The following is a 17466-nucleotide window of genomic DNA, read 5'->3' on the forward strand; positions in this document are numbered from 1 at the left end:
CTAGTGGAACTTGGGAATGGGTACTAAATGGAATTTAATATTGTTCCCTGACTTACCTTTGTTTATAGAGGGCTAATTGTTTTCCTCAATCCTGTGACAAAAGGAACTGGAGGAGACAGAAAGAAAAAGAATAATTTGGTTCTCGGTGAATTCTCAATAAACAATTGTTGAATTGCAATATATGTCCATCCTTTTGGTTCTATTTCTCTGAAGAACCCTACTATAATGCCTTCCTAGACATGAAAGAAAAGAGTCACCCCATCCCAATCTGCTCTTATCCTATGTCTTCTGATTCAGGAATGTCTAGTCTCAGCCAGTGGGTTCATCCACTCAAAATGAATGGAAGTAGAAGGGATCTACAAACTATAAAGTACCACATACATGTATGCTAACATAACAATTATTATCTTCACTATCTTCATTTTAGAAACTCCATTTGAAACACTAGTTATAAGTAGCTATGCTCAGTATTATATAATGTGAAAGGCTGGAATCTCTAAGAGAAGCCAAACCACTTAGGGCAGGGTGATATTATGCTCTGCTTCTACAACCCACCAGCTCAGCCACACATCAGGTTATTAAAACCACTCCTGGGAAAGAGCAGAATTTGTTGATTATGCATGCATCCCACATAGCTCTTGGCTCTAGCAATTCTCTACACCTCCAGAGACTTCTCATCTTTCTCTTCATCTATATTATCCAGAAAAGAAAAAAAGCCAGATGTCATAAGAAGTGATCTTTTTTAGCACTTTTCCAATCAAAACCAGCCTTTGCTGACTTCCTAGAATAAATCCTTCCCTAGTCTCCAAAAACCTGATGGTTTTTTTAGTGCACTAGCTCCACTTAGTGACTTCTGGAGAGAATGCACTCAATTTTTTTTCCATTTGGGTCAAGTTTATAGAATTGACAGCTAAATATCAGACAATGTATTTACAATGGCCAGACCAAGATTTCAGTTCCAGAGATTTCCAGGGAATATTATACATGACTCATTTTAGGAATACCTAGCATAAGGTTAATAATATAGACATTGATTTCAGACAGCTCTGAGTTCAAATACCTACTCAATTTCTTTTTCTTTTTTTTTTTTTTTTTCATTTTTCTGAAGCTGGAAACGGGGAGAGACAGTCAGACAGACTCCCGCATGCGCCCGACCGGGATCCACCCGGCACGCCCACCAGGGGCGACGCTCTGCCCACCAGGGGGCGATGCTCTGCCCATCCTGGGCGTCGCCATGTTGCGACCAGAGCCACTCTAGCGCCTGAGGTAGAGGCCACAGAGCCATCCCCAGCGCCCGGGCCATCTTTGCTCCAATGGAGCTTTGGCTGCGGGAGGGGAAGAGAGAGACAGAGAGGAAAGCGCGGCGGAGGGGTGGAGAAGCAAATGGGCGCTTCTCCTGTGTGCCCTGGCCGGGAATCGAACCTGGGTCCTCCGCACGCTAGGCCGACGCTCTACCCCTACTCAATTTCTTACAACTTCTTCCTCTGTCCTTTACCTTATTTAGGCTTTATTTTTATTTATTTATTTATTTTTGGTAAAAACCTGAGTAATTCTTATTTAAGTTTTATTTTTATAATTATGTTAATTTTAAAACCTAAAAGTTTTCTAATGCTTAATATAAATGGATAGTACATAGAGTACTTAGTAGACTATATAGCTCTTCATAAACAATAACAAATAAAAAATATCAATGGCCTTTTTCACAGAATTATAACAAATAATCTTAAAATTTATATGAAAGCACAAAATACCCCAAATAGCCAAAGTGATCTTGAGGAAGAGCAAAGTTGGAGGCATCATGCATCCTGACTTCAATGTATCCCACAAAGTTATAATAATCAAAACAGTATGGCCTGACCTCTGGTGGCACAGTGGATAAAGTGTCGAGGTCGCTGGTTCGAAACCCTGGGCTTGCCTGGTCAAGGCACATATGGGAGTTGATGAGTCCAGCTCCTTCCCCCTTCTCTCTCCTTTCTCTCTCTCCTCTCTAAAAAAAACAAACAAACAAACAAAAAAAAAACAACGGTATGGTTCTGGCACAAAAACATGCATATATATAGATCTGTGGAACAGAATAGACAGCCCAGAAGAAAAAAAAAAACAAAAATGTTTATGGCCCTGGTTGAGTAGCTCAATTGGTTAGAGTATAATTCCAATATGCCAAGGTTGTGGGTTCAATCCTCAGTCAGGGCACATACAGAAGTTTACCAACGAATGCATGGATAGGTGAAACAGTGGGTTAGTGTTTCTCTCTCTCTCTCTCTCTCTCTCTCTCTTTATTTCTCTCCCTAACATCAATTAATAAATAAAATTTAAAAAGAAAACATGTTTATATGGGCAATAAATCTATAACAAAAGAGGTAAGAATATACAATGGGAAAAAGACAGTCTCTTCAATAAATGATGTTTGGGCCATGGCTGGGTAGCTTAGTTGGTAAGCATAACCTAACATCCTGCTACACCTATTGTGGGTTTGATCTCCTATCAGGGCAACCAATGAATGCATAAATAAAAAAAACAATAAATCAATATTTCCCTCTCTCTCTCTCTTCCTAAAATTAATAAATAAAAATTTAAATAAATAAATAAATGGTGTTCAAAAAACTCGACAGATAATAGGAAAAAAATTGGACCACTTTGAACACTATATATAAAACTAAACTCAAGCCTGACCAGTGGTGGCACAGTGGATAGAGCATCTTCCTGAAATGCTGAGGACCAAGGTAGCTGGCTTGAGCTCATGCAACTTGAGGGCAGGCTTACCAGCTTAAGTGTGAGATCATCAACATGATCACATGGTTGCTGGCTTGAATCCAAAGGTCACTGGCTTGAAGCTCAAGGTCGCTGGCTTGAGCAAGGTGTCACTGGCTCATTGGAAACCCCCTTCTGATCCATCAAGGCACATATGAGAAGTAACCAATGAACAACTGAAGTGACACAACTACAAGCTGATACTTCTCATCTCTCTCCTTTCCTGCTTGCCTATCTCTGTCTTTCACTTTAAAAAAAAGATTTAAATCAATAAATAAAAGAAATTTAAAATAAAACTAAACTCAAAATGGATTCAAGACTTAAATATAAGACCTGAAACTATACAACTCCTAGAAAAAAACATAGGCAGTAAATATTGGTCTTAGCAATATTTTTTTGGATAAGTCTCCTTGGGCTAAGACAACAAAGACAAAAATAAACAATGGGACTACATCAAACTAGAAAGTTTTCACACACTAAATGAAACCATCGGCAGAACAAAATGACTGAATGGAGAAGATATTTGCAAATGGAACATCTGACAAAGGGTTAATATCCAAAATATATATTAAAAAAAACTCATACAACACAACATTAAATAAAACCAACAATCCCATTTAAAAATGGACAGAGGACCCGACTAGACATTTCTCCAGAAAGACATATAAATGTCCAACAAGCACATGAAAAGATTCTCAACACCACTAATTATTAGGGAATTAGAACTCAAAACTATAATGAGATAACACCTTGTCAGAATGGATATTATCAAAGTGCCAATAAGTGACAAGTGATGATAAGGATGTGGAGAAAATGAATCCTTGTACACTGTTGGTGGGATTATAAACTGGTGCAGCCAATATAGAAAACAGTATAACAGTTCCTCAAAACTTTAAAAATAGAACTGCCATATAACCCAGCAATTCCAAAATTGCTTTTTGTATTTATCCAAAGAAATAAATTCCAAATAAAATAAATTCCAAATACAAAATTCCTTTTTGTATTTATCCAAAGAAAATAAAAATATAAATTCAAAAAGATATATGCTTTTATATACATATATATATGTATATATATATATGTTCATCACAGCATTACTTACACTAGCCAAGATATGGAAGCAACCTAAGTATTCATTGATAGATAAATGGATAAAGAAGATGTGGTACTTACATAAAATGGAATATTACTCTGCCATAAAAGAAATGAAATCTTGCCATTTGCAACAACATGGATGAACCTAAAGGGTATTATGCTAAGTAAAATAAGTCAAACAGAGGAAGACAAATACCATATGATTTCAGTTATATGTGAAATCTAAACAAACAAACAAAATAAAGGTTCATAGATACAGAGAACAAACTGATGATAACGCAGAGGAGATGGAGGTGAGGGGATGGGTAGAAAAGATAAAGGAGATTAAGAGGTAAAAACTTCCAGTTATAAAATGAAAAAGTCATGGGAATATAATATAAAGGGAAGATAGTCAATAATACTGTAATAACTCCGTACATTGACAGATGGTTACTAGACTTATCATGGTGATCACTTCACAAGGTATATAAGTGTCAAATTATGTTATACAGCTCTGGACAGTTGGCTCAGCAATAGAGCGTAGGCCCAGTGTGTGGAAGTCCCAGGTTTGATTCCTGGCCAGGGCACACAGGAGAAGCACCCATCTGCTTCTCCACCCTTTCCCCTCTCCTTCCTCTCTATCTCTCACTTCCCCTCCCACAGTCAAGGCTCCATTGGAGCAAAGTTTGCCCAGGTGCTGAGGATGTCTCCATGGCCTCTGCCTCAGGCCCTAGAATGGCTCTGATTGCAGCGGAGCAATGTCCCAGATGGTCAGAGCATCGCCCCCTGGTGGGCATGCCAGGTGGATCCCGGTTGGGTGCATGTGGGTGCCCGTCTCTCTGTCTCCCACTTCTAACTTCGGAAAAATATAAAAATAATAATTATTATTATTATTATTATGTTGTTGTACACCTGAAACTAATATAATATTGCATGTAAACTATTTTAATAAAATAATAATAAATCGTAGTTATTTCTATTATTAGCTACTTGAAGGACTTCCATAGACTATTCATTTTTCTATGGGTTTATTTTTTATTCTTTTAACTGAATTAAAAGGAGATAATAATTAATTTTTAAATGCATACATTAGCACAGTTTGGGTCTGATAGACACAGATTTCCCTGCAGGAATTATACATTCTTTATTATGCTGCTGCCTAGAATAAATATTCTAATGATTCAAAAAAGACACTAAATTTCTTTTTGTATTAAATGTGTGTCATATCTGTTCCTTTCTTTGGCACTGGAATGGAAGTTTGAAGTTCATTCTTAGATCTACAACCTTGGGAATGTAACCTTTTCAATTATTTCTAATATTTATTCTCACAATAAATCTTCGACACTATAATTTTGGGTCTGTCTCAAATTAAAAAAAAAATAAATGGGGAGGATCTTTAAAGAACAACTATTTTATAATTAATTGGCCATATATTGTATCTTTGTTCAATTACATTAACAAGTCTTACTTCAAGAATACCTTAGTTTGCAATTCCATAGTTAAACAGAAAGACCCAACCTTGCTCCCAGCCCAGTTCTTACTTTTCTTGGGTTCCTTAGAAGTGTACATTTTATATCTGACCCCATCTTTCTCTGTTTTTGGTTCTGGCTATTATTTTTTCCCACAGAGACTTCTCTGTGACACAGACAAAAAAGCACTGTACTAAGAGCCATAGAATTTGCAAGTTCATTTCAACTGAGGTCATTCAACTCATGAGACTACATACACCTCACCGCCTCAGTCTCAGTTTCTGCATCTGAAAAATGGTGACACCCACCCATCCTTCCCTACAGAGTTATGGTAAGTAAAAGGTCTTTATACATTATAAGGTACTGAGTTCAAAATTAATGCTTCCAACCAGGATGAGAATTACTATTTCATACAGATGCATTCCCAGTCTTTCAAGTGTGAAAACCATTACATGTCAGTAATTGTATTTTTACTATTTATTAATTTAGAAAACACAAGTTTTAATTTGGATTTGAAGTTCTTTCCAGTAACTCTAAGGCCTCCCAGAGGGCTGTGTCATCTGTTTGGAACTACTACCTAAAGCCACAGACCAACCAAAGCAACCCAGTACACTGGGCTGCTTTATTATTGCTTTCAGACTTCCCTAAACCACCTCCAATCCTTTTCTAAATGTCCTCTACTACTTGCTCTTACTCATCATAGTCCCTTTCTTCTCCACTGGCTCCTATGAGCCTAAACCCATCTGTCATTTCTTCCATCATCAGTAATTATAAATTCTTAGCAATTACTCATAGTTAAGCTTGTATACACCTCAGTAGAAAATAATAAAATTATTATCACATGAGGATTGAAAGATTTTAGTCCAAAGTACTGGTAAAAAATACAAAATTACTTCTCTCCCCCAAAGCTTGAGTTATTAATCATCTTGAGGTTGCAGTACTAAGACATCTGTTAGGTAGAAGAACAGATTAGAGGAAGGCAAGGAAATCTGCCAAGACCTGAGGCAGATGCTTCCTCTTAGATTTGAACCTAGTGGCAATGCTACATGTTCTGACTCTTCTCCAAAGATTTAAGTTTTAACATCACATTTCTCTAATGTATTAAAACAACTACAGTCAAGATAGAACTTGAGCATCAGGAGTCCCAGGCGTTCTCGGAGCACTTCGCTCATCCACTCAGAAGTATTAGTTGATAACTGACCCAATTAGCCCTAAGTTATTCTAGGGCTGTAGAATTAAAGGTAAAAGACAGTTTCTGCCCTCAAAGTCTTTGTTGTCTACTTAGAGAGTCAGTTTACAGCAGTGGTAGTCAACCATTTTATACCTACCACCCACTTTTGTATCTGTTAGTAGTAAAATTTCCTAACTGCCCACCAGTTCCATAGTAATGGTGATTTATAAAGTAGGGAAGTAACTTTACTTTATAAAATTTAGAAAGCAGAGTTATAGCAAGTTAAAGCATATAATAACAATTACTTACCAAGTACTTAATGTCGGATTTTCACTAAGTTTGGCAGAATAAATTTTTATAAAACAACTTACTATAGTTATATCTATCTTTTTATTTATACTTTGGTTGTTCCACTACCACCCACCATGAAAGCTGGAACGCCCACTAGTGGGCGGTAGGGACCAGGTTGACTACCACTGGTTTACAGTATGGTGACTTCCGTTTAATAGTGCAAGGAATCCAAGGTGCCCTGGAGGTTTAAAAGATAGACAAGCTCATTAGGTAAAAAGGGGATAACTTTTTCCAAATTAACAAACAAGACTCTGAGACTTGAAAAGAATTGGAACACAAGATGCAAATTGGGGAAGGGTACTAAGGAATGGAGAAAGAATAGCTGAAGACCTTTGAATGAAGGGCTTTCTTTGCCAAGCTGATGAGTTTATATTGTGTCTGAAGGCAACAGGAGCCTTAATAGGGTTATTAAGAGGGAGGAGCAATATCATGGAATTTGCCTAAAATACATCAGGTTTAATCATTCTAGAATTCATATTCCCCTTACACCTCTTTACTCCCATCAGCATGCTACTAATCTCCCACTTCTTATCCTAGCCTTTGCCGGTCCTCAGGCTCCCACTTATTTAATCCATTTCCCACATTTCCAGAGTGGTCTTTCCAAAATACAATCAGTTACACGATCCCTTTGTTCTAAGCCCTAAAATAAAATCCACGCCTATTTTTCACTCATTTTGCCACCAGTCACATTCCTCATATCTTAATCTCTGGCTAGCTGACTACTAGGTACTTCCCCAACATGCATGCTGTTTCATGCCTGTATTCTAATCATGATTCTATCCTTAATGCATCGAACACTCTACTGTCTTTCTGATGGATTTGTGCTTATCTTTCAAAGCCTGTATCATCTGCTCCCATCTTCCCCCATATACCTAGGTAATCCTCCCCACTTTGTGCCAACTTCATACCTTGAACAAGTTTCTATTACTGCATGTACATTATATGAGCCTACTACTCTTTGCTTTCTTGTTCAGCCTCACTCTCCACTTTTGCCCATGAGCTCCTTGATGGAGAGATGGCACCTTTTAACCTTTGCATTCTCTGTGCCTGGGACTTAGTTAAGCACTCAATACTAAATAAATAAATAAATAAATAAATAAATAAATAAATAAATAAATAAAAGAATGAATTTTCCTTTGTAGAGATGGAAGAAAGTTGACCCCAACCTGTTATAGAAGAATAATTCTGAATTCTAAGAAGGTAGTCATGTACTTGAAAAAGTCAAAGCTATCTGTGTTACTATGGCAGACATTTCAGTCAATTTCTTTATATTCTACCTCCCAATTTCTCTTTTATGAAGATTACAGTCTTGCCCTGGCTGGGTAGCTTAGCTGGTTAGAGTATCCTCCCAATACAACAAGGTGCCTGATCAGGACACATACAAAAATTAACCAATGAATGCATAAATAAATAGAACAACAAATCAATCTCCCTCTGTCTCTCTCCCCCCCTTTCTCTTTCTTTCCCTCTTTTCTCTAAAATTAATAAATAAAAACATAATTTTGAAGACTGTACAGTCTTGGAAATGCATGAATGGATATAGGTTGTATAGCAATATTCTTCTCATACACTGAGAAACTTTCCCTCTATATAGATATATGTGCACTTGGAGAAAACTTGTAATAACTTACCTTCTTTTTCTACAATTCTATCTAAATGTTTTGCAGTAGTAACACTACTTAACGTGTTCCATTGAAATAATGAGACAAAGAACTGAAGTACATAGAAATAGTTCCTTTTCTGTAAAACATATCTCCAAAGATTTAGCTTTTGGTGACCCACATATTTAAGTAGTACCAAGGCATTTGTAGAAAGAATGACTGTTCTTTGAAATTGAAGCATGGAGCCCAAACCTTCCCAAAGAGTCCTGTGACATGAAAATAAAATAGTGTCTTAGGTCTTAAAAATATCGTGTCCCCTGGATTCCACCTCCCTTTTAACCAGTAAGGATCAATAATAGAGAGTCCAAGGGACTTCTCTGATATTAGATCCTGCTGCCAGGGCATCACACTGAGACTAGGCCAAGTCTGCACGATGGTGAGTGAATCCCCATGATCTTGTAGAATGAGTTGGAGCTAAAATTAATTTAAAGTATATTAGGAAGCAAAAAGTAAAAAACAATTTAAGTAACCATCAATAGAGATCTGATAAAATAAAAAAGAATTTGTGGTGTATTGAACTGTTGGTCCCAATTCTACTCCCTGTATTAATATTATCAATATACATCCATGACCTTGCTATGACCTCAAGATGGGTGAGGTATATTTCCTCACTTCTTGACTATGGGCTTTACCAGGTAGATTGCTTTGCCCAATGAGATGTTAGCAGAAGTGATATGAGCAGAAACTTGACATGAGCTTAAATAATTAACCTTATTTACTTGTGCATCCGCCATCACCATAACAACAGCCTGTTTTTCCACTACCCCTCCATATGGAACAACATTGCCTCACCTGATCTGTAGACCTGCAGTCTCATACAAAGCCACCCAAGACTACCCATGCATGTACTGAAATAGATGCATGCTGAGGTACATGAGAGAGAATAAATGCTTATTGTTAGATGCTGCTGATATTTTGGGATTGTTTATTACCTAGAAAAAGCTGACTAATACATTACTCCTTCATTTAATGGAATATTCTCTAGTTATTAAATGAGGCAGCTCTTGATGAGTTTATATAAAAGTATCTCTAGAATATACTTACAAGTAAAAATAACAAGGGGCAGAGCAATACATGCAATATGCTATTATTTATGGGGAAGGAAAAGAACACGTATTTTTATATTTGCTTGAATAATTCTAGAATGGTTTTAGAAGGATGTAGAAGAAGTTGTTAACTGTAATTGTTCCCAGAGAATTATTAGGAGGGCTAGTGGTCAGAACTGAGAGTTACCAACTGTATTTAATAACCAATATGTTGCACCAGCTGAGTATTCATCCTGGAGAGATACATTCTAGAAATAGCTTAAGCCTTCCTTTCATGGGTTTTAATGTGGTCTATCCAGACTGAAATGATTCCAAGATTTAAAGAGAGTTGGATTTAGTTGAGTTGATGAGGATCAGAGTGAGAAAATGCAGGAGAAAAAAAAAAAAAAGAGACTGTGTTTTAAAATGAGTTTGTCATCTATATATTTTTAACAACCCACCCCCCTTAGCCTCTGCTTTTCTCCCTCACCACCCCCAGTACCATTCCTAAATGTGAATTCATTAGAGTTCACAATATGTAAATCATTGATTCAACCACTTAGGATAAACACATATAGAAAGAAAATAAGGTGGATAGAAATACTGCAATACGAAAATCTTCTCACGATGTGGGAAGAAGTATATTTTTTCCCCATATTTCACATAGTCCAAGAAACATGTAAGAATAAGTGCATGTTGCCATGGAAACTAGATGTCATCATTAGCATCATCAACATTCTCTGAATGTCTGTTAAGTATTGTTTTACTGTTAAGATATGATTTGCTATAAGAAAATTTCTAATTCAAAGGATTTCTGGAACAACATATGTTTGGTAAAAAAGGGATAAACCTTTCATCATTTATCACTGCTAGGTGCTAGGGATACAGAGATTAATAAGACTCAGTCCCTATACACAAGAAGTTCAGCCTGGTGTAAGCGGATAGATGTATAAATGATTATTAGACAATGTGGAAATGCAGTGACAGCGATGTACACAAGCTATTATGCATAATCCCCAAAGCAATCAAATGCTGACATTAGAAGAAGCACATGCTTACTCAAGAAGAAAACAAGCTGTTTGTACCTCTATTTCTTGCCTCATTATTTATCCCTTAACATAATGTTTTAAGTTCTAAAATGCATAGAGGAGAAGACTCCCTATGTCCTATCCCTAAATTGCCCACACTGTTCCTAGTTTTAACATTAATCATTGATATCTCCTATTCCCATGCAGAACTCTTATAAAAACTGTAAAGATTGGAGCTGTGGTTTCTTCAAGTTGCTAAGTTAAAGACTGCATGAATAATTTAGATTCCACCAACTGCCAATAATCCTGTCTTCCAAAACTCTGGATCAAAGGATCCGATAACAGGCAGGTTACCTGGGATAGATAATATAGTGCCCAGGAGAGCAATGAATCTTTATTTCCTCTATGTGGTCAACCAGCCCTGATGCAGAAGGACAACTGCCTTTCTGGATCTACAGTCCTCTTGGATTGTTCTCGGGGGTCCCATTTTTTTGCCAATGCTCCACTTGTTACTTCTCAACTGGACCAAGTGCCTAAACCATTTACATCCCATCTACACCATCCACCAAAGGCTGTTTTGCCTGTCAGCCTGCTCTTCTCTTCTGCCAGAGAATCTACCTTCAATGTACGCCCTGTCAGTAGAATATAGGGTTCTAATATTCCAGTATAAATACAGGATTCTCTAGAGAAGTCAAAGAAAAAGAAATCAGGCTTGCCACATACAGTGGCCAAGGACATGGACTGTAGCATCTTAATCAATTTCAGAGGGTCCAGGAGCTCTTAAATAGCTTCACCCTTACATGGATCATGGCCTTCTGAAACCTTAACATGTGTCCCCTCCTAGGCAATAGCACAGTGATGTATAAGGGGCCTCTCACGGTTACTCTCAGTTTCACGAGGAGAGAGGGATTAAGAGGGTTCACAAACTGCTCATAGTAAATTTAGGGACAGAGTTATTTGGCTGGCAGAAGGACTGCTTGTATGTTAGCCTGTGCACCTACTATTATGCTCAATACATGTTCATTGTCCTTCTTTAATCCAGCCTCTAATTATTTGCCTCTTTCTCTAAGGCTTTTACACGTGTTCTAGTCTCCCTCCCCCAAACAACAGTCCCATGACTTGCCTTGTCTCTCTCTGATGCCTTTGTATCCCACCCATGCTTCTGCCAGGCAACTCTCCCAACTTTCTTTGAGTGTGAACATCGCTACACGTACACCAGGAGACTTCAGTTTCTAGACTGCAGTGCAGGGACAAGATACCCAAGCAGACTCGTCTCTATTATATGGTCTAGGCATCAGGGATATGATGACAATAAGATTTCTAAATTCAAAATGTCAATTATTTCCTCCCTGTCTCCATATCTTCTATAAGAAAACATGCCCATTCTCCTTCTCAAAGAGTCTACTCTCATAATCTCTGCTACACATCTTGTGTTCTCTAGGCCCAGCTAATTGATCCAAAGCTTCAAATTGGACTCATCTGCATCAATCTTATTTTTTCTTCTGGGTTTTTAGAACTGGTACATATGAACTCAAATCAATCTGTTTTATTTATTTGACTAGAAACCCCATATAAAGCCTAAGCTGCAGCAGAAATAAACCCAAGGCTGCAACAGAAATAACTGGCTTCTGTACTCTTAGAAATAAAGAAAACAAATGAAAAACCAGCAAAAGGCCAACTTGCAGAGAGAAGCAGGAAAGATTAAGAATATCCTGGTTCAAGATGGTTCTGGGGCCCTGGCTGGTAGGCTCAATGAATAGAGCATTAGCCCAGTGTGCGGACATCCTGAATTCAATTCCAGGTCAGGGCATACATGAGAAGTAATCATCTGCTTCTCTTCTCCTTCCTCTCCCCCACCTTTCTCTCTTCCCCTCCTGCAGCCAGCAGTTCAATTGGTTCAACCAGGTGCTGAGAATAGCTCAATTAGTCCGAGCACCAGCCCCCGACGAGGGTTGCTGGGGTGGATCCTGGTCAGGGCATAGGTGGGACTCTGTCTCTCTATCTACCTACCTTTTTCTTAAAAAAAAAATGATTCTGGATGCAAATAATTGAAAAATCCCAACTCATTATTCTTTCGGGGGGGGGGGGTTGTTTGTTTTGTTTTGTTTTTCTTGCAAGAGAAAGAGAGACAGGAAGGGAGAGAACACTTTAGTTGTTCACTGATTGCTTCTCATATGTGCCTGATGAGGGGCTCCAGCTGAGCCAAGAGACTCCTTGCTCAGGGCAACAACCTTGGATTTCAAGCCAGCAACCATGGGATCATTTGGATGATTCTGTGTTCAAGCAGCGACCCCACACTCAAGCTGGTGACCTTAGGGTTTTGAACCTGGATCCTCAGTGTCCCAGGTCAATGCTCTATCCACTACACTACCACTAGTCAGACCCAACTCATCGATTCTTAAGCCGTGAGAAAATGTATGACCTTATGTATTAGTCTGCTAGGCTGGCCATAACAAAATACCACCAACTGGATGGGTAAAACAACAGAAATTTATTTCTCACAGTTCTGGAGACTGAAGTCCAAGATCAAAGTGTTGACAGTTTGGTTCCTCCTGAGGCCTCTCTTGTTGGTGTGCAGAAGGCCTTCTTCTCTTTGTGTCCTGACAAGGCCACTCCTCTGAGTACATGTATTCCTGGTGTCACTCCCTTTTCTAAGGACACAGGTCATATTGGCTTAGGGCCCATACTTACGACCATATTTAAACTTAATTAACCCTTTAACATCCCTATATCCCAGTAAACTCACATTCTAAGGTACAGTACTAGGGGTTAAGACCTCAACATATGAATTTTAGAGGAGGAACATAACACCACATAACATGTAAATTAATTTAGGCTCCTGTTGGGCAAACAAGGATGTTAGGCTTGCTTGCTTGTACTTTGCCTGATTGGTGCATGAGCACGGGGCAGCACCACGTGTGTATAGTCTACGGAAGGCTGAGGGTGCTTGAGCACGGGGCAGCACCACGCGTGTATAGTCTACGGAAGGCTGAGGGTGCTTGAGCACGGGCAGCACCACGCGTGTATAGTCTACGGAAGGCTGAGGGTGCTTGAGCACGGGCAGCACCACGCGTGTATAGTCTATGGAAGGCTGAGGGTGCTTGAGCACGGGCAGCACCACGCGTGTAGCAGCACCACGCGTGTATAGTCTACGGAAGGCTGAGGGTGCTTGAGCACGGGCAGCACCACGCGTGTATAGTCTACGGAAGGCTGAGGGTGCTTGAGCACGGGCAGCACCACGCGTGTATAGTCTATGGAAGGCTGCAGGTGCTTGCCCTAAGGGTGGCAGATGGCAAATTGCGGATTGCCAGCCTCCATTGGGAGGGGCCATTTTTTGCTACTGTTTCCGAAGAAGGGGTTTCCCCCCACCACCTGTTTGTTCATCAGCTCTGAGAGGGAAGCGGTTTTCCCTGCCTGCTTGCTCGTCTGCCTTTGCAAGACTAATAAAAGGAATGGTCCACCATTTTCCAGCTCCACAGTTCCTTTAGCATCTGCCCGACTTCAGTGCAAATCTGCATGGCCACAGCCACTGGCCTTACAGCTCCAGCTACAGCTCAGTGACATAATCAAGATCTCAGATGTCTGCTCCTCTTAGCATCAGGTCCATCCTAAGGTCGGTTTTCCAGCCTAGCTGAAAGATGACTGCCAATGGCAACTGGCATTATGGACTGTTTTTTTAAGAGTGGCTATAGAGGAAGATAACTTTTCCAACTACGGAATATAAATCCCTCCCTTCAATCTGTTTGGGTAAACTTAAGTCACCATGCTTATCGCTGGACCAAGAAATGTCATCTGTTAATTGGCTTACACTAACTAAGATTTACCCACACCCTCAAATTAGAAGGGGAAAGGATGGTTATCAGAATATAATAAAGAATCTGTTAGGAAAAGAGAGGGGAGAGAGATGCTGGGTGGCTTTGCTGTCAAAGCTACAGTCATGAGAAAGAAACCCCATGGGGACAGGAAATGTGGGGAGAATCCCGTGTTACCACTACCTGCAAGCATTATTTTTCTTCCCCTTCATCTCTTTCCGTCCACGTGTCTCACAGTGAAGCAACACAGAGTGAACACCCAGCCCAGTATACTTTCCGGACCCATTTCTCTCCCCTATCCTTCCACACCTCTCTACACACTAACTTGCCAATGATCAGAGCACCAAGGAAATACAAAGTAACCTTCTTTCCCCATCCACAAGGGAATTCCGTTTCAACTTGTGTTGTTAAAAATATTAAAAAACAAGCTTGATGTTTCAGAACACGTGTTCTTCAGGACTTATCAAAGCTCTTGCCCAAACTCACAGTAAGTATCAGAGAAAGCTGGGGTTTGGATCACTGACCCTCAGTTCTTCCGATGATCCGCTCAGTCCTCTTCCTCCTAACACACTCCTCACATTGGTTCTATGTAAACAGACTTTTGATTCAGGAAAGAGAGAGTCCATATAAACTTGTTTTTCCTCTCCCTTACAGAGGCAGCTGTTTGACAATTATCAATATGATTACACCAAAAACATTAACGTATAAGATTAGGTCCCCCTGAGATCATATGTTATTAGATTTAGAAATTTTTTTCTTTCTTTTTGGGTGAAAATTTCAATAATCCTTGAATTTGTGTCTATGTGAGAACTTTCCCACATTGTTTCCAGGTATTGGCTAAAGATTAACTTTTCAGATTACTTTTGAGTCAAGGCAGACTAAAAAGCTTTGTTTTCCTTGTGCATTTGTGGCAATAAATTGTGTGCTTTATGTATTTAATAGGATGTGAATGGAACGGGAGCTCCCTTGTGGGTGTGAATTTGCAAATATCTGAGGTCACATTGCTTTGTGCTGAAAGCATGGGTGTGGGTTTGTAGGGAACAAACATGGATATGAGTCTGGATATGAATGGAAAAATTGGGGTAGGTGGCTCTAAACTGGGTCAGTGTGCATGCCTTCACTCTTAAGGAGGGGGCAAGTTGCTTTCCAGCTTCCCAGGGGCCTCAGTACAACCTGTTGAAAACCGAATGGCTTCTCATGCAGCAGCCTCTGACTTTTATTCCAGGAACTCCTTTCTTTCAGCTCCCTTTGCCTGAGAATTGTGGACAAGTCCTGCTGGGGGTGAGGATGACAGAGACGCAAAGACCCGGCTCCAGAGAACAAGTTCAGTGACGCAGATCTACTTTATTCAAGAAGTAAGCTAGCTTATATACATGGGTTCAGCCAATAGGATGTTACAGCAGGGCAAATGGCCAAAAAAGGTTAGGAGGCTGCCTGGTTGGCGCTGAGTCATTTCCGTATAGCAGGCGAGCTCCCTTCCTGGGTATGCCCAGGAGGCTTCTGGGAGCTGGAGTATTCTCACAGCATTGCGTCAGCCACAGCTGCTAGGAATGCGCTCTGTGCTCTACCTACAGAGAATTCCCTGCCTGTTCCTGTTACTTCCAACTCAGTGAGGCCAAAACCCTGCCTGCTTCTTACATGGCTCCATAGCAGGCTTCACTTCTTAGAAACTAGAACAATAGGAAAGGGGAGGGAGGAGGGATGTGAGGCCAATTCTTTCCTTCTTCTGCCTGACTCACATTTACAGCAAACCAAATCCCCATTACATTCCCTACCCACAATACACTCTGTAGTACCCAGTTCCAGATCAGAACTGCCTAGGGGACTCCGAAGTCTGGCTCTCCTCTAAGTGCAATGAATGCCATCATAGTCCTTTCTTTACCAGAAGAGTCACTCTTAAAAATCTCTACTACTTGCTCTGGCTGGATGACTCTGTTGATTGGAGAATCCTCCCAATGCGCAAAGCTTGGGGGTTCAATCCCTGGTCAGGGCACATACAGGAGCAGATAGATAAAATAAATCTTTGTAATCTCCACTATTCAACCAAGTAAAAAGAAGGAAGTGAGAATAAAAGAGAAAAGGGCCCTGGCCGGTTAGCTCAGCGGTAGAGCGTCGGCCTAGAGTGCAGAGGACCCGGGTTCGATTCCTGGCCAGGGCACACAGGAGAAGCACCCATTTGCTTCTCCACCCCTCCGCCGCACCTTCCTCTCTGTCTCTCTCTTCCCCTCCCGCAGCCAAGGCTCCATTGGAGCAAAGATGGCCCGGGCGCTGGGGATGGCTCTGTGGCCTCTGCCTCAGGTGCTACAGTGGCTCTGGTCGCAACATGGCGAAGCCCAGGATGGGCAGAGCATCGCCCCCTGGTGGGCAGAGTGTCGCCCCCATGGTGGGTGTGCCGGGTGGATCCCGGTCGGGCGCATGCGGGAGTCTGTCTGACTGTCTCTCCCTGTTTCCAGCTTCAGAAAAATGCAAAAGAAAATGCAAAAAAAAAAAAAAAAAAAAGAGAGAGAGAAAAGGTATGTGTGTGTGTGTGGGGGGGGTATTAGCAGTAAAGTAAAAATCGTTTTAAAAAAATTAAAATGAAAAATTGCACAAGTGTTTCAGGATTGGGTAAGTGAGGAAAAGGTTTTAGTTTTTTTTTTCCGTTTGAGTTCTGTATGTTCCTGTATAGTGGTGAGCAAAGAAAGATGCAATATCAGTGAGAGAGGAAAGCAAGTGGCCAGACCTGAGCCTCTAGAGGGAGTTACAGACTGAAAGTTGTCACCAGTTCCAGTAGCAACTGGCCTACAATGGGCACTGAGATTGGGTCCCCAGGAGCCATAATCTTTCAGATTATAATATAAATCACAGTAATGCCATCCTTTTTGTTACGGCTCATTTTGGAAATGGATAGATGATCAAATTCTGGCCAATGAGATGTAAAGGGAAGTTTGCTGTGGGAATTCTGGAAAAATTTCCCTGTGTCTTGCTACCAATGTGGAAAGGAAGTCAATACCTGAAATAGCACAGCATAGCAATTGGGCATCTGGGACTCTAATAAAGTAATTAAATCACTGGGATAGCACTTTCTTAGACTTACTGTTATGTGAGATAATAAAATTTCTAATTATGTAAGACCTCCAAAGGT

At 40.1% G+C, this 17466-nt stretch overlaps 1 non-coding gene across 1 annotated transcript; it reads left to right on the plus strand.

Annotated features, from left to right (window-relative positions):
* The first annotated feature begins 16424 nt into the window (after positions 1 to 16424).
* On the plus strand, positions 16425 to 16500 carry TRNAS-AGA (transfer RNA serine (anticodon AGA)). Its single transcript has one exon. It is a non-coding gene; the product is annotated as a tRNA-Ser (tRNA).
* The last annotated feature ends 966 nt before the right edge of the window (positions 16501 to 17466 follow it).

The sequence above is a fragment of the Saccopteryx bilineata genome, chromosome 1 (genome assembly GCF_036850765.1).
Source record: "Saccopteryx bilineata isolate mSacBil1 chromosome 1, mSacBil1_pri_phased_curated, whole genome shotgun sequence".
NCBI lineage: Eukaryota > Metazoa > Chordata > Mammalia > Chiroptera > Emballonuridae > Saccopteryx > Saccopteryx bilineata.